Genomic DNA, 22,453 nt, shown 5'->3' on the forward strand with positions numbered 1-22,453 from the left:
ATGCAGCTAAGCAGCTTTCATATTCATTTGTTCAACAGACATCAGGTTTATAATGTGGGCTAACAAGACAGTGGCACAGACTAGCATGTAAACAACTAATGACAATAAAATAGTTTGGTATCCCTGTGACCCATATGATATGCTTGTTATATGAATGGGGCATGGTGTGGGAGAAGGAAGCTAATAGATCTGTGTTTGAATCTCAGCTCTGCAGCCCCGTGTAACCTCAAGCAAGTCACTTGGCTTCAGTTTAGTCATCTGTAAGATAGGGGTAATCAACTCACCTTTCAGAGAAAGATGAGGCACTTCATTGGCAAAGAAGTAGGATGAAGTCATTCCGGGAGAGGGGGCTGCTGATTATGCAAAGCCGTGGAGAAGCACCATGAGACAGAAACAGTAAAATTGGGCAGGTAGTTAAGAGATAGAATATTTGATCTTTTGTTCTTTTAAGAAATAAATGAATTTTCTACACCCTCTGACTCTCTAAGCTACATGCTAAGAAGAGCCAGATTCTAACTTTTCCCACTGTAAGATCCTAGGACTTGTTCTCACTCACTCAGGCTTAAGCCCTGTGTGTAAAGGGGAAGCGGCCTCCATCATTGTCTCACGTTCTCTCCATTTTCACTCCTTCAAGGCTTCTTTCATTCACTTCAATGGCAGTGCTCCCAGAGGTGAGACTGTGTCTTGTTATGCATTTCTGGCTTGCCCCTGACAGCCAGTGCTTATGTAGAGTGGACACAGTGATGGAAGCCACCGATCTGGGCCTAAGAGGGAGACCAGGAGGGGACTGAATTATTTGGGGAGTTTTTCTCAAGTTCAGGGGTGGGGCTCCAGAATCTCCAGCGGCTGGAGTGATGGGCCTCTGTGTTTATGAACAGGCTCCCCGGGATGTTCAGACAGACTCTTCCTCTCCCCGTCTTTCCAACTCCCTTCTCTCATCCGCCCAGGACACTGGCGTGGAGAGCTCTGCAGGGAGGCCTCACACTGTAGTATTTGGGGTATCATCCTGAGGGAGCTAAGCTTGAGATCCTTCTTTAGATATTTTGTTCATTATTTTAAACATAACCTATTCTCCCCAATGTAGTATTTTCCTCTGGAAATAAAAACACAAAAAAGGCATACAAAATCAGTGTTTTTTCCCCTGAAAACTGCTTCATTTTTGGTTCAACTCTTTCATCTTTTATTTTTAAGGTTTTTTATTTACTGTGCAACAGCATTATAATGACAATAACAAAAACTCCAAATAAAGCTGTTTTCATTTTTCCTGTTTACTCCAGACCCTGTCCACATGAAGACATTAGTTTTACAGTTTTACTCATAGTGTACATATAATTTTGTATTCTACTTTCTTCATTTAACATTATATCATGAACAAATGTTGCTTTTCTTTGTCATATTGCTAATTAACATTTTTATTGGCTACATACTATTCCATCAAGTTGATATAATTTTACTTAATTAACCGTTTCTCCATTGTTGGATTTTATGCTGTTTACAATTGTTTTTAATTATATATGAAACTAACACAGAAATAAAGCCAGCACTGGTGGTCTAGTAGTTAAGATTGGGTGCTGTCACCATCACGGCCCTACTTTGTTTCCCCGTCAGAGAACCACACCACCCGTCTGTCGCTTATCATGCTATGGTGGCTGCGTGTTGCTGTGATGCTGAAAGCTACGCCACCAGTGTTTCACATACCAGCAGGGTCACCCATGGTGGACAGTTTTCAGCAGAGCTTCCAGACTAAGACTAGGAAGAAGGACCTGGCCACCCACTGCCAAAAAAATTGGCCATGAAAACCCTATGAATAGAGTGGAGCATTGTCTGATAGAGAGCCGGAAGGTGAGAGGATGGTGCAAAAAGACCGGGCAGGGCTTTGCTCTGCTGTCCACAGGGTCGAGCAGAGTTGGAATTGACTGGATGACCCTAACGACAAAGCAGAAATAAACATCTTTACACACAGTGCTTTTACCATTTTTTGTGTGTGTTTCTTTTTAAAGGATTACGTTCTGTGAATAAAATTCTCAAACTTGGCAAAATGATCTAAAAATGTTTCTGGGTACAAGTTTACAGTGCGACCCACCATGTTTACCAACTTAATCAGACATTTGTCCCTGTCGGATTATTGCCCATGTTAAGAGGCCTTATTACTGACTGTAATTGAACAAGGAAGAAAATCAAAGAGGAACTTGAATGGGGCACATGCTGGGCAAGGCGTATAAACATGCACACCGAACTCTCCACTGCAGGACGGAGGGGTGGCACTCATCATGCATCTCTGTTCAATGGGTGTGACAAGCTTGAGTGTGGCTTTGGGAAAATCAAGGGAGGCCATGAGCGTCCGCTCACAAAGAAGCAGCAGGAATGCCTGGATTTGGGAGTTCATAGTGAAGCCACCTGGAGCATCAGAAGCACAGCCCCCAAGCTGCCTTACTCTACAAGGCAATGGTATGTCACATCCGAGGCAACCCAAGGGAGATCATGGAGCAAAGCACACTGCGAGGGCATCCTAGTCTTGAGAAGGGGCTGGCAGCCCCATGAAGGCAGTTCCAGGCTAGCAGCTGGATGGCACCTGTCCTCTGGGGTCAGGCAGCAGCAGGTGAAAATTGTTGGACCCTGCAGTGGTGCCGGCTTCTCTGCACCCCTCTCCTCCGGTGCTGAGCAGAAAAATGGTTCCTTCCATGCCTGGTTAGGTTCGGAAGGAGCCGCTAATTTTCTGCTGGCCTGTGAGCTCAGTGATTCTGGTCCTGTGAGAACCTGAGTGCATGTGGCTGAGTGATCACGAGGCTGGGACCTGGTCTGCAATTGTAGCTCATCTTGCGTATATCTCGCCTTCTCTATCCTTCGGCCCGCACTTGTTCCTTCCGCATTGCTAACGTGCTCAAGTTTCTCTAACCCTCAAAGTTTAAAAAACAACAATAGCAACAAAAAACCCATGACCCAGCTTCTCTGCTTCCTTGACTTTACCCTTGAAATCTCAACATCTAGATTGTTTTTTTCCATTTGTGTTCCATGAGATGCTGTGCTAAAATAAACAATTAAAATTGCCTTTTGACAGAGAGATGGCTAATTAGATAGTAGAAAGAGGGACAAATTCTGTTTATTTCTTGTAGCAAAGATCTCAGACTATCTTTTTCTTTCATCTCTTCTTTCCCAAGTCATAAGGGTCTCACGTGCTGTTTCCGATTTTCCCCTCTCTGATCTGCTAGCAGCCTTCTACCAGGCAGCTATCGCCATGCGGGTGCCACGTGACCAAGGACGAGAACGTGCATTATTTACTAACTCCATGCTCTTTCCACAAGCAGTTCTCAAACAGAATTTACATTTGTTTTCAAACCGTTTCGTGAATCAATTGGACACATTTCCTTCCGGTCTTTTAAATTTGTGAAATTTAGCTGAATGAAACATTTTTATTTTTATTTTTTTATTTTTAAATTTTTTTTTGAGGAAGACTGCCCCTGAGCTAACATCCATGACCATCTTCCTCTACTTTATATGTGGAACGCCTGCCACAGCATGGCTTGATAAGCTGAGCATAGGTCTGCTCCTGGAATCCGAACTTGCAAACCCCAGACCTCTGAAGAGGAGCATGCAAAGCTAACCGCTGTGCCGCTGGGCCGGCCCCTGAAACATTTTTAAACAGAATGATTTCCTCGTGTCTATGCATAAAGAGCGATTTTTCAGAAATAATTTCCTGAACGTTATTCAACATTATGTTTCAAGATCTCATTTCATTTAAGAAAAAATTTTGCGGTGCTGCCCCGTGGCTGAGTGGTTAAGTTCACGTGCTCCACTTCGGCGGCCCAGGGTTTCACTGGTTCAGATCCTGGGCACAGACATGGCACCGCTCATCAGGCCACGCTGAGGTGGTGTCCCACGTGCCACAACTAGAAGGACCCACAACTAAAAAATATACAACTATGTACTGGGGGGATTTGGGGAGAAAAAGCAGAAAGAAAAAAAAACTTTGAAAAGAGTTGCAAAAGAGCCGAGAGTATCCGTATACCCTTCATTTAGCTCCTCCTACATTAACAGCTTTCATAACCATAGCACAGTTATCAAAACCAGAAAATTAACATTGATACAATATCATTAGCTAAACTATGGGCTTTATTTGAACCTCAGTGGTTTTTCCACTAATGTCTCTGTCTGTTCCAGGGTCCAGGCCAGGATCCCGCATTGTATCTAGTTGTCATGTCTCCTTGGTCTCCTCCCACCTGTGATAATTTCTTAGTCTTTCGTGCCTTGACACTTTTGAAGAGTATCTGTCAGTTATTTTGTAGAATGGGCCTCAAGTTGGGTTTGTCTAATTGTTTCCCCTCATGATCAGATTGGGGTTAGACATTTGGAGCATATCACAGAAGTGATGTTTTGTCTTTTTCGTATCAGGGGTCCATGATGTTGATATGACTTATCACTGGCGATGTTGGCCTTGATCTCTTGGTTAAGATGGTGACTGCCAAGCTTCTTCACTTTAAAGTTACTATTTTTCTTTTTGTAATTAACAAACTTCTTGGTGGGGAAGATAAGAACCCCATTTCATTTTGTTTTCTATTAAGTAAGATCAAAATCTTTCTTTTTCCTTTTTTCCTTGTCTTCTGAATCTTATCCACATCCAGTTGATGGATTGATAATGTAAAGGCAAGCAGAATATTCCATTATTGTTTGGGAGATTTTGATAAGTCAGGACGCAGGCCATGGATGATATGTGACAACGAGGGGCAAAGTCATCTGCAGGTACCCCTTGGGAGCACCCTGGAAGAAATCTAGGAAGGAGGAAGAAAAGTTTTGTTTATATGGCAGTTCTTAACCTCTCTGAGCATCAATGTCCTTGAGCATAAAATAGAGATAATACTGTCCCTCGTAGGGACATGGTGGAGATTAACATCAGACACTGCCTAGACATTTCCTAGAACAGCGGCCAGCACAGAATCAGCTCGTCACACAGGCATTCTCCTCATTATTTTAGGAAGGCAGGCATTCAGATTCCAGACCCCATGCCCTACTTCTGCTGTGCATGGGGATTCCTTGCTTCTGTCGACCTCTTGCCAGTTATAGGGCCTAAAATGTGAACTACTCAGCGAGGAAATTGTTGCCTGCCTCTACAACACGCAGCCCTGATTCAAGCTTGTTTTAAATTCACAGTGGTGAAAAATGGGTTTGCATCCTACTGTGAATTTAAATACTTACAACCTAGGAATAAATGGATCACATGGCTCATTTATCTCACAGCCATTAATTAATGGTGGTTAATTGTAGTTATGAGCTGTTGAATTCTAAGCTCTTGCACCCATACATTTTCTTTAATGCATGCAGAAAACCTTGCAGGCAGTCAGTTAGAGACCGAAAGAAAGACTGTCCCAGAGGGCTGATTCCTTGTCCTTTCAGAAAGGACCCATTGCTGCACTGACTTCACAGGCTGGTCCAGGACCGGAGGTTGGGGTCCCACAGTGCACTGCTTCCTGGGCCACTCCCCTAAATGTTTACTACCTGCTACATTCATGGGAGGAAACTGCTTAGCAGAACCCTCTTTGTGGTGCCTACAAATGAGAAGTAAATGAATTTATGACAAAAGGTAAAGAACTTTGTAAAAACTCTGACAACTTGAAAAAGAGATTGTGATGTCATGTAGAATCGGGTCTTTGGCTAGAAAGAAAATTATGCTTTTGAGAATTTCTCCTGTACTGTTTGCCGAGGAGGCTGCTGAGCGTGTGGGAAGGAGCTTGGAATGGATGAATTTGGGTGTTTCCGAAGAGAGGAATTCTCATGACCACATCTTAGACTCTTTCAAGTGAAACTTCTGGAGACATCTCTGGCCTCACAGCTCAATAGTTATCACTGGGTTTAGAAATGTGACAGGCGGAATTCTAAGATGGTCCTCAAGATTCCTACCCTCCTGTGTTTAGGCCTTGTATAATCCCCTCTCTATGAGTGTGGTGGGCCTGATCTAATCAGGTGACTCCTTTAAAAAAGGGGCTAGAGGTCAGAAATAAAGTCAGAGAGATTTGAAGCTGCAGCAAGTGCTCTCCTTGTTGGCCTGAAAGGAGAATTTCATACTCTCTGTCCACTTATCCTACATTCCAGACTAAAAAATGGCTCATTCGCACGTCCCACAATTTCTACCTGCCCTGTGCCCTTGCCCAGGCTACTTCCTCTGCTAAGTGCATTGAGTCCCAAGGCCACGTGCCCACGTTCTTGTTCTTCCAGTCCCAGCTCCCCCTGGGCTGCCCTCAAGCATCCTTCCTCCTTTGAACTTCCCAGCACCGTAGTACGCCCCCAACAGTCAGGACCTACATTCATATAGCCTTTGAGCTCCTTGAGGAGCTGTCACGCAGGAAGCTCTGTGAATAAATGAATGTTTGACTGCCTGGGCTCTGCCCTCAAGGTAACCACAGTTGCTATTTTCTTGACACCTGTAGACAGCTCTTGGAGAAGCTCAAATTTTCAGGGTCTCCAATATATAGAAGTTCATTTCTGCCTGGGGACTTTGCAGTTTCGGTTCCCTCTGCGCGGAAGGCTCCTGTCTTAGATTCTCCCATGGCTAGTGCCTTCTCATTATGTGGAGATCAGCCTAAAGGAGAGCTTCTCTGGGCACTCTGCTGAGGGCAGCTTCTCTTTCTTTCCCCTCACTCTATCCAATGGCCCTGTTTTAGTAACTTCCAAGCATTTGTTGTTATCTGAAAACACTTCCTTATTGATGTCTAGGCTTGTTCACGTCCTGTCTCCTCCTGAAGGTCAGGAACTTCCTTGTCTTGCTCACGGTTGTAGTTGCAGTATCTGGCACGTTGTAAGCTGTCATCCAATAACGGCTGAGTGGATGAATCCAAAAACGCATCACATAGCAAATGTTCTTGGGGGTCGTCACCTGAGCTTATTGTGTTTCTCACAGTCCTTTTCTGCCTGAGCTCAGCTTGCAATTCTTCATCCCCAATCCATTATAATGATTCCCCCAACTCCCAAAGGCAGACTTTTGTTGAAATAGGATGTAGCAACATTTAACAATTTAATAAAGATGTTCACAATGTAATTATTGTCTTTGATGCATATTTCGTACAATTTGCATCCATACGTACATTGTAGTAGAGCCTGTCATATGCTGCCATCACCCCTCCACTAATGAGGCATTCCTACTCCCAGCTGCTGGAGGGTCAGCTCCTGATGGCTTATAGCTGAGTGCTTCTCCAGAATTTCCCATGGTCAAAGGGAGCCGCCTCGCCCTAGAGAATACTCTCTTCCTAGGGAGGATATCTTACATCCAATAACTGGTCAATGAAGAGGTACAAAGACCTTGCCTAGATAGGAAAGAATCAGAAGGACCATCCCAGCTCCAGAGCTCCTCGTTGAGATCAACTGAAGCCTTTGTTGTGTCTGCATCTTGGTCCACCTCCTGCCCACTTCTGCTTCCTGAGTCCTCCCACCAGTGTTGTTCCTAAGAGCATTCCCTAAACTGTATGCAAATCCTCATCTCACAGTCTATTTCCCAGGGAACCCAACTGAAGACTGTTGGGGCCAGAAATGGTCAAGGGGGCAAATTCTGAAATGGAATTTTCAAGCTGGATTATCTGCTACCCAGCTGGCAATGAGCCCCATCAGTGATGGCATGTGGCGTAATAACTGCCCTGGCAGGCGGTACTGGCTCAATTGTTAAAATGTACCAATGGTGAACTGGGATGGGATACTGATAGAAGATAACACACTGGTGAATGCAATACCTCTAGACATTTAAGGGATGTAATAATTAGAAGGACAGTGGAATAGGATGGCTGTCGCTGGCATGATAGGAAGAAACATTGGAAGCCTGAGGACGATTAGTCACCAATATAATATGAAGTGTGAAAGTCAGAGGGCCTTCTTGGCAACACTTAGGGAAAGTCTCATCTCCTGCAGCTGTAGAGCAAAAAGGCTGAAAATTGGGTCCAGAACATAATTATGAGGGTCGTAGATCTCCGACGGTTATGCCCCCAACCCTAGCATATCTGCCATGTCAAGTCAGGGTCCTGGTTAGAAAGAACTAGGACCCCGAGACTCGGGAGAAGAACAACTAGGTAGATGTGCTTGAAAACCTGGAAACCCCAGACCTGCTGGAACCCTCTGGGCCCGTCAAAGAGGCCCACACCTCCCTGTCAAAGGCTAGCACCTCCCTAGGCTCGAAGATGGTTCAGAGGCCTGTTTGCTTTGCAAGAAAACATATACCACCTTTGGGATCTGGCCCCATCCCTCTTCCTTGCCATCAGACCAATAATCATGTTCAAATTAGAGCATAACCTGGACAGGGCAGTGCTGAGCCTGCTCAGGGAGGAAACACCGGAGGGGCTGCAGGCTGTAGCCAGCACATACCAGCAAGATCTCAGAGAACATGTGGAGGGCTGTATCTGAAGGGTGCTGGATCAAGCTGAAGAAAACTTATAGTAAGATATGGGAGATTTTATTGAGATACAAGCACAATTTCAAAACACAGGATTTAACATCTTGCCAAGGATCCCAGGACAGGGTTTTAATACATTGCTGAAATGGCTCTTAGAAAGTTGGAGAAAATCATGGCCCATATTAATTGAACCAGAAATGCTAGAACTTCCATGGCAGGTAGTGGAAGGACAGATCAAAGGGCTCATAGAAGTGGGCATTCTGGAAAGATTATGCTAAATAATGTTGCGAAAGTAGTCAGCCAATTATGTTCCATGGGAGGGTTCCAAAGGACAGTCCATTTACCAGAACAACGAAATTTGTGCTGGTCCGAGGAGTACCAGTATTTGTCTTCTGTGGGTGTTTGTCTTCTGTGGGTCAAGGATTATGGAAGCAGACACTGGTATGTTACTGGAGCCCCTGCTAGCAATGGGGGTGATAAGACTCCAGGTTAACTTTAGCCATATAGAAATGTTTCATCTTAAGAAACAAGGTGGGCACAATTATGATAAAGGGTGGCAAAGTTAAAGTGGAGTGAGAGGAGCCTGGTCTTCAGCAAGCAATGAGGGGATTTATAGAACACAATGACCCTAGGGACCAGACAGATGGGCAGCCAACAAGTAAAATATTCAATCTATGCAATCCAAAGAAATCAAGAATAGACTACCAAGAGGCTGAGGGCAACCACCCCAATTAAAAGTTACAATCATTGCCTAGTTTCAGGAAATGAACCAGTTTTAGATACTGAACCCATTGATTGAGGCCAGGTCTCCAGGTGGAAGTTCCCTGCAACCCCATAGCAAGTGTCAATGGTGAAGATTCCTCCAGTGCTTCCCCAAAGGGAACTATATACGTTTCCTTGGGTTATGATACACAGGGCAGAGGGAATACACAGACCTTTCAAAGATACATGGATACAGAGTGTGAGTTGACATTGAGACTAGAGACTCAAAGCGCTATGCTGCTCTGCCTGTTATAGGTGGGGCATATAGGACCCAGGTAATACATAGAGTCCTGGCCCACATCTAATTCACAGTGAGTCCATAGTGACCAAAAACCTACCCAGGGCCCATTCCTGAGATCCCTGAAGGCATAACTGAAATGGACTTTCTTGGTAGCTGGCAGAGCCCCTCGTCGTTTCCTTGGCTTCTGGTGAAAGACAAGTGGAAGCTTCTTAAACTTACCCCCACCTCATGGCCAAGACCGTGAATAAAGGCACGTTTTGTGCCTTGGCAGGAACGGCTTGCGTTAATGACACTCTCTTCTTGGTGTACCCCTGAGCTCAGAACCAGCCAAGGCCTCTCTTCGGCTGCGCCAGGCTAGGGCCACAAGCCCTCGAGCAGTGTACACTGTGGTCCCCAGAGCTCCCTGGGCTGATAGGCTTCTGGACTGGTTGCTGAATCGGTCACATTCTGCAGCATTTCAAGGACCAGCACATGCAACGGAACTGGGATTTCTTCTTGAGCAGCTCTCTCCACTGACTTAGAAAACATTCGTCCTAGACGGGAGGCGGGAACTGACCTGGCTGACGCCCTTTTGTTCCAGCTGAGAAGGTGCATCAGGAGCAGAGAAGGGACTTTGCCAGACTCCCTCCACAAGGACTTGTAGACAGGCAGGTGGGAAAGGACTTTCACTATTGGCTCACCCCTGCCCTGGATTGTCACGTTGTTTTTCTCTTTCTACACATTATTTACACGAAGCCACCTTTACGGTGACTCTACTTTTCACGAGTCATTCACCCAGTATCGGAAGATGGTTGGTTGTTTGTCTAATTGTTGGCGTTGATGTTTGTTTTTAATCTCTTTGAAACAAAAATCCATTTCTGTGATCTCAGATTTCTTCCCTGGAAGTTCCCCCATGATCCTCATTGTTTTATATTCCTTTATAATGTGGGACCCACTCAAAGGCTTTTAATTTAGAGCTTAATATATTCCTGGTACTGTGGTAGGTGTTTCACATGTTCATTTTTACTTACTTCCCACAGATTTGTGAGTCAGGAGTTACAGTCATTTTACAGGAAAAGGAGCCAATGCTCAGAGAAGGTAAGCGGTTTGCATAGGGTCACACAGCTGTAAATGGCAGGCTGGGAGCTCAAACCCATATCTGCCTCATTCCAGACCTCATCCACTGCCCACCACTCTCCCTGCTTATCCCATCTTCTTTTCTAGATTGAAGATTCAAAGGTCAGAGATTGCATATCTCAGAGGTCCCACTCCCTCTACCCCCACTTTGCTACCAACAGAGAGTCTCATGTATTCAGTAAAGGTTTGTTGAGTGAATGCTTGCATGAATGAATTATGCTCTAAATACGTGAGTGAGGGAACAACGGACTTCAACGGAGCTTCAAAACTGAAAGAAGATAGAGGCAAAGAAATCAAAACAGAAAAGAACAAAACAAATCTGAACAGACCAGGGCAGAGGGCACAGAAGGAATCAAAATGAAAACATCCAGCAGCAGGAGAATGGAGAAAAGAGGCCCCTGAAAAGAAAGCCAGCTGAGGAGAAGTGGGCAGCTTCTCAGGGAGAGACAACTATGCTAAAGGAGGGGTGAGAGCTGGCCAGTGAAAGGTAGACACATGTCCAGGCAGATGAGACCTCAGAGGCAAAGGCCAGAAGGAGAGGTGGCTGAAGACAAGAGACCAGTGGAAAGGTGATCAGTGTGACTGATGCGGAGAAAGCTCAAGGCAGAAGGGAGAGACCAGGCTGCAGGGCACGGATGGTTTGGACTTTATCTAAGCATAACAGAGCATTATTGAAGGGTTTTCAACACTGAAAGGACCTGAGCAGACATAGATTTTAGTTAGCTCGTCTGCCTTCAGTGTGGGAAAGAGATTAGATTGGAGTAAGATGGGAGCATATGATTTTGGCGTCAAGAAATAGTTGTTCTACGCTCAGACCCTCTTCCACACCTGGGTATACACCCACAGGAAATGGGTGCACATGTGCAAAAGTTTTCACAGCCAGAGCTTAAATCATAATAACGCCAAACGGGACCCAACCCAAACACCCATCCTCAGTAGAATGAGCTGTGATATGTTCACACAATGGAACGCTGTGCAGCAACAAGGAAGAGAGAAGAATTGCCACGCACACCTCATGGATGGGTCTCACATTCATATTGTTGACAACAGAAGCTCCTTGAAAAAGAGTATGTGGCTCCACTTGTATGTAATTTGGAGAGAGGCCAAATGAGTCCATGGAGATTAGACCACCTGTTATCTTTGGGGTGGAAATTGGCTGGGAAGGAGCAGGAGGAAGGCCCATGGGGTGCTGGCTATGCTCATACTCTGATCTCGTGATGGTTACACAGGTGTAAAAATGTGTAAAACTTCATCGAGATGTTCACTGAAGACGCGTGCGCTTCATTACCGTGTGAGTTACTTTTCAAAAATACTTAGCCCTGTGGAATTTGCTCTATATTTACTCCTAGGCACTGTGGCATTGTAGAAAACAGAGAACTATATTGGAAACTCAAAACTATAGAGAATTTCCCTGGGTTTTTTCTTCTTATTCTGTGTGTGGCGATGCTCAGATTAAAAGCAAATTTAACATTTAGTGAAACTGAATCAGAATGCTGCAGACATCTGGCAGCTTTTGCTATTTCCTTGGAAAAGCTCCCTATGATCTATGTGTGTGTGTGTGTGTGTGTGTGTGTGTACCATAGTTACATGTCTGGGGTATCTCCTTTGAGTTCTTCCCAAAGTTTCTAAGAGAGCAGGGCATTTTTGAAGCCAGGCATGCTGTGGATAATGGCCCAGTGCCTGAGTTTCTAGGTGCTGTGGGAGATGCCAAAGTCTGAGCCGAAAATTATTGCTGTGTGTTGTGACCCTGCCCTGCCTACTTCTTCCTCCTCAACTCCCAGTGGACGTCTCCCATCTCAGACTGAGCGAGAAGTGGTCCCCAGAGGAGGGACAGCGTCTTGCTGCGACGTGAGTCTAATTGTTTCTAGATTGAGTATTTCCCTGGGACAACAGTTCCAGCCGGTGTTCCCTGAATTAACATGCTCACTGAAGGATTAAAGATGGTGATTAGGCCCGACAGCATCAGTTTCGGTGGGACAGTCTCAGCGCCACAGAACTGCATGGGACGGCGAGGAGATTTATTTGTGTGGAATGGAGACATATGGCCAGAATCATCCGCTCCCTTTCCTCTGTAATTAAAACATCTGGGAGCACCAAAGGGCTGGGAAATGAGAAGAAAACAGTGAACATCTCTTTCTGCCCAGCTCTGACTGTTCCAGCTGTGTGGCTGTGACATCAGAGGGTACACACTACCTCACCTGGGCTGGTCCAAGAATTGCCAGCAACCCAAAGGCCAGCTAGCTTGTAAACATGGCTTCAGAGGTCTTGTCTTTGGTGCTTCGTTTTATTTCACTGTTGTCTGAAAGGGCCCCAAATGAGTTTCTTTCTGGAGTTGTTTTGTAGAGCATTTTACCAGAAAAATGGCAAATGACAAGAAAAGTGTAGGCCTCAGTTTGGGGGTTGGTATAGGCTGTGGCATTTTTTGGTAACGGGCTGAGCTTTATGTGGGGCGGTAAAAGTTGTTTCCCTGGTATGGAAGAAGACCTCAGTTTTCCGTGACTCCTCTTTGTTCAGGACATCCTTCATCTAACGTCCATATCTCAAATGGATCTGATCATTTGAGATCCTCAGCAGGTATGTCAAGCTTGGTAGGCCTGGTGCCTGAGGATGTCCTCTGCTTTACTTAAAAGGGACTGAGATGTGACAATTTAGGAGAAGAGCATTGTTAGGAAGACTGAATTAGCTGGAACTAGAGGACAGTTCCTTCTCTGGGGATTCTCTTATTACTCACCCATCTCCCTACCTCTCAGCCCACGCATTACTCCACCCACCCATCTAGTCAAGCAATGAGCCTTAATCGAGCACCATCGAAGCCCCAGCTTCTGCACTTGGTGCTGGGGAAACAGGAGTAAGAGCCCTCAAATAGTTCACCTGGTCTTGAATGAGACATTTATAGACACAAAAACAATTTGACAAAGCACTTGATAAGTAGCTGGGTGTTCCACGTCTCGTGAGCACGCAGAGGAGAACGTCAGCTGCTGCCTCCTCCATCCTGATCTCTGAATCAAGTAATGCCCATTACCTGAGTCTCTGCTCTGTACATCACATGGGGAGCCCAGTGCCACAGTCGGGAAATTAAAGAACGCCCGTTATACAGGTCAGGTAAGCAAGATGCTAAGTGAAAAAGTGGCCAAGCTGGCATTTGGCTTCTCAAGTGCCTAAATTGAATGCACACGTTTTTCTGGGTCACTGAGCTGCCTGCCTCAAGGATTTCACTATTACTGCTGTGAAATAAGTAGCTTTCTGTGAACCTGGAGACTGCTTAACCCCCCTGTGGCTCTCCCTGCCCAGGATATTGGGCCAGCCACCTATCACAGGCGTGGCCTCAGTTCCTTGTTCCAGAACCCAGTTTCTTGCACTCTATCTGGCTTGTGCCAGCCTCTCTCCATACTGGGTGGGGTTCTTTCCCCTCTGTCTAGACTCCTCTGGACTATAAGTGAATTGAAGTCATGAGTTGCGTCTTCTTCATCTCTTGATCTTCTTAATCTATTTATCATTGCCGAGCACAGGACCTGGAGCACAATTTCCACATCTGCAAAACGGAACTAATACTAGGATCTGCTTCCCAGTGTTGTGGTCAGGATCAAAGGAGCTTGTGCATGTAAAACACCTGAGCAGTACCTGGCCTGTTGTCAGAGTCCATTGAATGTCAGCTTGCACTGTTATCACAGCTAATGTGCACAGCAACCCGATGGGGGAGGCAAACTGAGGCTAAGGAGACTGCACCACTCACCAAAGGGCTCACAGCCAGAAGGAGCCAGAGCCGAGATCTGAACCCCGGCCATCCAGTGCCCGAGTCTGCGCTCTTAACAGATCCATTGCACTTGTTCCTCAGTGAAAGTCTGTCCAGAAAGGTCCACACATCTAGAATCATAAGGATGCTGCACACGTGAGAGTCAACTACTTTATGGATTATCCCCACCATAGCCTTTTACCATCAGTAGATTTATTTATCCCACGCATGTGGGGTCATCTTGTTCTAGGCACTGGAGCAGACAGACAATGAAAGAACAACAATAGACAAGACATGGTCCCTGTCTTTATGGTGATTACAGCCCTGTGCCTGCTTGAAATAAGCTCTATTTGTAAAATGCCTTTGGGAGGCGAGTCCTAGATGGGCAGCATTTGTTTATCTGGTTATATAAAGTCCTTCTCGTCTCCTCCAAAATGGTCACTCCCCAGCACAGCTAAGTTTCCAGCATCCCTTAAGAGAGAACCCACCTGCTTATATAACAGAGGCTCACATCTCTGGAATCCTGGGAAGAGTCGGAGGGAGCCCTGTTCACATGGAGCGATAAGCCACACAATCAACATTGAGCCTAAACGTGTCCCCAAGATTCAATTAAGACCAATCCAGATCCTGATTAAAGAATCTGACATCCTTCTAGGCATAAATATTTATGCCTGATAGGCTTTCTCCTTAACAGCAAAACAATCTGCAGTGACAACATTAGAAATATGACTACATTCCTGGTGAAGACTCTATTATCGGTACTAATAATAACTTAACAGTTGCAGCATGTGTCATGATGAGATGTATGCAAATGGGGGGCTCGTCTGTCAGAAGCACTTGGAAGTGGACCTGCAGGTCTGTCACACGCCTTGGTTGCAGCCCGTGAGACCTCATTTCACAACGACAGAGCCGTGTACTCATTTGCCGGTATAATGCTCTGTGCTCATGCATCACCCTTCACTCAAAGATCACAAATCTGCTTGGCAGACTCTGCCAGTGCCTTCATGAAGCCAAAACATCTGGAGAAGAAGTGAAAAATCCAGTCTTTCAGCAAGTCAGCCAGTCAGACATTTTTTACCATATATTTGTTTAGTGCCTACTGTTTTAGACGGGTGTTTCATCTCCACGCTGTCAAACATGCAGATGAAAGACAGATTCCTTTTCACAATTCATCTAGAAATTTGGGTACCGGGAAAACACAATGCTTCTTGGAACATCTGTGACATCTGTTATTCGTTTAAAGGTTTCGGTTTTCATGTGGGTACTTTTGCTTGGAATCGGGCGCAGCTTGTGCCAGAAGGTTGGTGATGTCTGGTTTCTGTCCTCGTGTATCTCACCCCCAGGATTTCTAAAGGTATAGGTAACTGAGGGTAATGCATGTCCCAAACTATAAAAATTAAATCTAAATTGGGATTTATGGATAAATGGCATTGTGAGCACCAATAGCTTACCACAGTACCCATAGTCCCATTACTTGCCAATGAGATGTAATGACAAATTGTATGTCAGCAATGGAAATGAGGGAAAGGTGTCATTTACATGTCCGGATTATCAGAGAGTTCCTGCCAGATATAGTTCAGAGGAGAACGGATTGAAGGATGAGCCTACCCAAGCAGTTGCTTCCCACATGTGAAGCAAGAGTTTGCCTAAGCAGGGCCTGGAAGAGAAACCCGTAGAACAACATTATCAATCTATAAGGGGTGATGGGAAGGGAAGACTGTGGATACCTTCAGAGGCACATCTGGGCCCACCAATCCCTCTGGGTGGTCATGCCAGGCACTATAAACCTACTTTTGGCAAGGAGGCTGGACAAAGAGCATTGCTGCTGCCAGTGCTAACCCCCAATTGTGTAACTGAGCCTGTCAGAGCTTTGGGTATTGTGCAATTAACTTTTGGCCATTTCCAAATAAAGGAGGGGAGCTGTTGGGCCTAACGGTGAAATGATGAAACTTATCCGACTTGGGCCCCATTTCCACTTGCACCAGACTACTGGATTTCTGAACTGGCGATATTAAAGAAAAGTACATCTAAACCCTTCTCTAGTTGAAGGAGCCAGATAGGGATATACACTACTTGCCAAAATCTATCCCAGCTCCAATTCTGGTTCTCAGGAAGAGGAAAGAGAGGCAATTCTTCAAGCGTAGGAGAGGACAGAGCATGTCAAAACCAGGGGATCTATTTTAATAATCAGAACAAACATCTCCACGTTAAATATTAGAAGAAGAGAAAAGTTCAGAAAAGTTAGAATTTGCATCTTCAACAATATTCCTGAGGCTATTACATCTAAGAAGTATGAGGAAGGCGGAAACAATATAAGACTAGTAAAGAATAGATGCAGAGGAAGCATAAGATTGATGACTTTAAAACTAGAATTAAGTCGCTAGCCCATTAGATACACGGAGCATTGTCCAGTGGATATTTCTGCAACGGTAACAATGTTCTATATCAAATGTCGGCCAACTTTTAATGTAAAGGGCCAGAGAGTAAATATTTCAGTCTCTGAGGGCCACATACAGTCCATTGTGTATTCCTCATTTTTTTTTTACAAACCTTTAAAAATATTTTAAAAACATTCTTAGCCCATAGGATGGACAAAAGCAGTCCATAGATACCACTTCACATCCACTAGGATGGCTTTAATTTAATAAAAAAAAAGGAAAATAATGTGTCTTGGTGAGGATGTGGAGAAGTTGAAACTCTTATACACCGCCAGTGGGAATATAAAATGGTGTGGCCTCTGGGGAAAAGAGTTTGGCCATTCCTCAAGAACTTAGACATAGCATTATCATATTACTGAGCAATTCTGCTCCTAGGTATGTACCCTCCAAAACTGAAAGCAAGTGCTCAAACAAAAACTTGTACACGAATGTTCACAGCAACAACTATTCACAAAAACCAAAAGGTGGAAACAATCCAAATGTCCATCAACAAATGAATGGATAAACGAAAGGTGGTATAGCCATATACTGGAATATTATTCAGCCATAAAAAAGAAAGAAGTACTGATCCATGCTACAACATGGATGAACTTTAAAAACATTAAACCCTAAAAACACTTCTTCCTTTCCAATTTGGATCCGTTTCATTACTTTTTCTTGCCTGATTCCTCTGGCTAGGACTGCCAATACTATGTTAAATAAGAGTGGTGAAAGTGGGCATCCTTATCTGGTTCCTGTTCTTAGAGGGATAGCTCTTAGTTTTTCTCCATTGAGAATGGTAGTAGCTATGGGTTTGTCATATATGGCCTTTATTATGCTGAGGTACTTTCCTTCTATACATATTTTATTCAGAATTTTTATCATAAATGGATGCCATATCTTGTCAAAGGCTTTCTCTATATCTATTGAGATGATTGTGTGATTTTTATTCTTCATTTTGTTAATGTGGTGCATCACGTTGATTGAATTGCAGATGTTGAACCATCCCTGCATCCCTGGAATGAATCCCACTTGATCATCGTGTATGGTCTTTTTAACATATTGCAAGTATTTTGTTGAGGATTTTTGCATCGATGTTCATCAGTGACATTGAAATGTAATTTCCTTTTTTGTGTGTTATCCTTGTCTGGTTTTGATATCAGGGTAAGGTTGGCTTCATAGAACAAGTTAGGAAGCTTCCCCTTTTATTCAGTTTTTTGGGGAAGAGTTTGGGAAGGATAGGTGTTAAGTCTTCTTCAAATGTTTGGAAGAATTCACCAGGGAAGCTGTCTGGTCCTGGACTTTTATTTTTTGGGAGGTTTTTGATTACTGTTTCAATCTCCTTCCTGGTGATTTGTCTAGTCAAATTCTCTATTTGTTCTTGATTCAGTTTTGGAAGGTTGTATGATTCTAAGAATTTATCCATTTCTTCTAGATTGTCCAATTTGTTGGCGTATAGCTTTTTGTAATATTCTTATATAAATTTTTGTATTTCTGAGGTGTCTGTTGTAATTTCTCCTCTTTCATTTCAGATCTTATTTAGTGGGTCTTTTCTCTTTTTTTCTTGGTGAGTCTAGCTAAAGCTTTGTCATTTTTGTTTATCTTTTCAAAGAACCAGGTCTTCATTTCATTGATTTTTTCCTATTGTTTTTTAGTCTCTATTTCATTATTTTTGCTTGATTTTTATTATTTCCTTCCTTCTACTGATTTTGGGCTTTGTTCTTCTTTTTCCAGTTTCTTTAGGTGCACTGTTAGATTGTTTATTTGAGATTTTTCTTGTTTGTTGAGGTAGGCCTGTATTGCTATAAATTTCACTCTTAGAACTGCTTTTGCTGAATCCCTTAAATTTTGGCACGTTGTATTTTTATTTTCATTTGTCTCCAGGTATTCTTTGATTTCTCCTTTGATTTCTTCATTGACCCAATCATTGTTCAGTTGCGTTTTGTTTAATCTCCACATATTTGTGGCTTTTCTGATTTTTTTTCCTGTAGTTGATTTCTAGTTTCATATAATTGTGGTCAGAAAAGATGCATGGAATTATTAAAGTCTTCTTAAATTTACTGAGACTTGTTTTGTGGCCTAATATGTGATCAATCCTGGAAAATGTTACATGTGCATTTGAAAAGAATGTGTATTCTGTGGTTTTTGGATGGAATGTTCTGTATGTATCTACTAAGTCCATCTGGTATAAGATGTCATTTAGGGCCAATGTTTCCTTATTGATCTTCTATTTGGATGATCTCTCCACAGGTGTAAGTGGAGTGTTAAAATCGCTACTATTATTGTGTGACTATTTCTCCTTTATGTCTGTTAGTAATTTCTTTATATATTTAGGTCCTCCTATGTTGCGTGCGTAGATATTTACAAGTATCATATCCTCTGTTGGATTGTTCGCTTTATCATTGTGTAGTGCCCTTCTTTCTCTCTTTTTACTGTTTTTGTTTTAAAATCTATTTTGCCTGATATAAGTATTACTACCCCAGCTTTTTTTCATTGCCATTTGGATGGAGTATCTTTTTCCACTCCTTCACTTTCAGTTTGTGAGTGTCTTTAGGTCTGAAGGGTGTCTCTTGTATGCAGCATATATATGAGTCTTGTTTTTTTTCCACTCAGCCACCCTATGCCTTTTAATTGGAGCAGTTATCCCACTGACATTTAAAGTAGCTATTAATCAATATGTACTTATTGCCTTTTTTAAACTTTTTTTCTACGTGCTTTAGTAGTTCTTCTCTGATCGTTTCTTCTTCTCTCACTCTCTTCCCTTTTGATTTGATGGCTTTCTTTACTATTACGTTTGGGTTCCTTTCTCTTAAATTTTTTTTGTATTTATTATAGGTTTCTGGTTTGTGATTACCAAGAGGTTCATATATAATAACCTACATATGTAGCAATCTGTATTAGGTTGAGGGTCTCTTTAGTTTGATCACTTTCTAAAAACTCTACTCTTTTACTCATCACGTCCCACATTTTATGTTTTTGATATCATATCTAACCTTTATTTGTGTGTGTGTGTGTGTATCTGTTACCCTCTTATCATGGAAATAGGTAGTTTTAGTACTTTTGTCTTTTGACCTTCATAGATGGTTGATCTACTACCTTTACTGTATTTTTGCCTCTACCAGTGATTTTATTGGCTTTTTTGGGGGGATAATTTTCTTATCCCTATTTCTGGCCTTCTCTTTCCCACTTAAATATGTCCCTTTAGCATTTCTTGTAAGATTTGTTTCTCAGTGATAAACTCCTTTAATTTTTGCTTGTCTGGGAAACTCTGTACCTCCCTTCCCATTCTGAATGAAAACTTTGCTGGGTAGAGTATTCTTGACTGTAGGTTTTTTCCTTTCAGCACTTTAAATATATTGCGCCACTCCCTTCTAACCTGTAAAGTTTCTGCTGAGAAGTCAGCTGATAGCCTTATGGAGTTTCCTTTGTATGTAACTTGTTGCCTTTCTCTTGTAGCTTTTAGGATTCTCTCTTTATCTTTAATTCTTGACATTTTAATTATAATGTGTCTTGGTGTGGGACTCTTTGGGTGTATGTTGCTTGGTGCTCTCTGTGATTCCTGTACATGGATGTCTGTTTCCTTCCTTAGGTTAGGTAAGTTTTTGACTATTATTTCTTCAAATAGATTCTCTGTGCCTTTGTCTCTCTCTTCTCCTTCTGGGACACCTTTGATGTGGATGTTAGTGTGCTTGATGTTGTCCCAGATATCCCTGGGACTGTCCTCATTCTTTTTGATTCTTTTTTCTTTTGTCTGTTCAGCTTGGGTGATTTCCTCTAGCCTTTCATCCACCTTGCTGATCCATTTTTCTGTGTCATCTACTCTGCTATTGAGTCCCTCTAGTGAATTTTTTTTATTTCCAGTATTGTATTCTTCATTTCTGATTGGTTCTTTTTTCATATATTCCAATTCTTTGCTGAAGCTTTCATTGAGTTCATCCATTCTTCTCCCAAGATCCGTGAGCATCCTTATGACTTTTTGTTTGTATTCTTTGTCAGGTAGATTCCTTATCTCTGTTTCATTTAATTCTTTTTCTGAGGATTTCTCCTGTTCCTTTACTTGGAATGTGTTCCCTTGTCTCCTCATTTTGCCTCTTTCTTTGTGTTTGTATCTATGTGTTATGTAGATCAGCTACCTCTTCTGATCTTGGAGAGGTGGCCTAAGTAAGACATGCCTTATAAGGCCCAGCAGTGTGTTTCCCTCTCATCACCAGTTCCAAATGTTCCAGAAGTGTTCCCTGTGTGGGCTACATGTGTCCTTCTCTTGTGGCAGGGTTGCTCTTGCTGGAGGTGCCCAGGGAGGCTAGACTGTATCCTTGGCCAGCTGATAGTAATGCTCTGCTGCATGTGGCTGCTATAGTCTCTTCAGTCACTTTATTGGGTGTGAGGGGCCCCAGAACAGTTGCCTACAAGGTCTAATATCACATTGCTGTTGCAGTTTTTCTGAGTTGGCTCCCATCGTGTCTTGTTGTTAGGTTCAGGGGCTTACAATTGCTGTAGGCCTCTGACTTGCAAGGCTGTTGTCAGCTCTCTCAGGAGTACAGCTGAGTGGGGCCAGCCCCAGGCATGGGAGCACTCAATTTTTTTCAGGTCTTGGAAGATGGGGGCAGATCCCCTTTCTGGCTGTTTGAGAAGCACAAGTCTGCCACAGCTGACAAGCCCCACCACCCACAGGGCCACACACCTTGTCAACACAGTCCTGTCTCATGTGCATGCCCTGACCCACTGAAGCAGACCCAGTTGCCCTGATGCAGAGGCTCCACACACTCTACCAATGCAGACACCTCCCTCATGCATGCCTTGCCCCACAGAGGTGGATCTGCTTGCCTGGCTGCAGAGGTTCCAGGCACCCCACCTATGTGGGCCCACAAGTTGCCCCAGGGCTTGCTATTGGGTGGGGTCAGTCCCTAGGGTGGGCTACCTGCCCTGGCTGAGCTGGATTAAATTGATGCTCTAGTGGGTGGGGCAGACCCCTGGGCTAACAGGCCAGGGGAAGAACTCCAATGGCATTAGCCAGCTTCTGTGTCAACATGCCTGTACTATTTCAGAGCAGTGGTTGCCACCAATTCTCAGTCAATTGGGAGGTGGTCTCAGCCTGGGGTGGTCTCACCTCTCACCAAGATGCACCCATAGCCTAGCAAATGAGTCTCTTTTCACCAAAGGACTATGCATCTTTCTTTCTGGTGATTTTAGGTTGCTTTCTGAAACAGGTGAATTTGTGCATGGGCCCTTTAAAAGCAGGGTTTTTTTTGCCCTTATGTCTGATAGCTTTTCTGGGGATATTCTTCATTGCTATTAATAGCCAGCAAAGCCAGATATTATGACACTTGTCTTGGTTATACTGAGTCCAAAAGCTGCTTATTGTGGTAATACTCCCCCGCTCAGATCCCCTGCTCCTCCAGGGAAGGCTTCATACCTTAAGATTGCTCCCAGCCAACCATGAACCACGGTGGCCAGAAGATGGCTTTTGCCTCTCCAGCATGGAATTCCCGCCTCTCCCACCTCAGTCAGCACTGTTGCTTGTTGTGGGGGTTCTTTTTATCCAGTTTTCAGTTCTCTCTCAGGGGTAATTGTTCCAAGAGTAGTTGTAAATCGGTTGTGCCTGTGGGAAGAGGTGAGATCAATTCCACCTATGCTGCCATCTTGACACTGGCTAACTTTATTTTAAATTTAAATGGACGCATGTGGCTGTGACATGTTGGACAGCATGACTTTAGAAAGCTGAATAACTGAATGAGAAGAAAAGCTCAAGAAATTCTCTTAGAGCTTAGAGGAAAGATACATTTTAAAAAATAGTGAGGAGATAAAAGAGGACAGAGCAA

Source organism: Equus quagga, chromosome 12, assembly GCF_021613505.1.
Source record: "Equus quagga isolate Etosha38 chromosome 12, UCLA_HA_Equagga_1.0, whole genome shotgun sequence".
In the NCBI taxonomy this organism is placed as follows: Eukaryota; Metazoa; Chordata; class Mammalia; order Perissodactyla; family Equidae; genus Equus; species Equus quagga.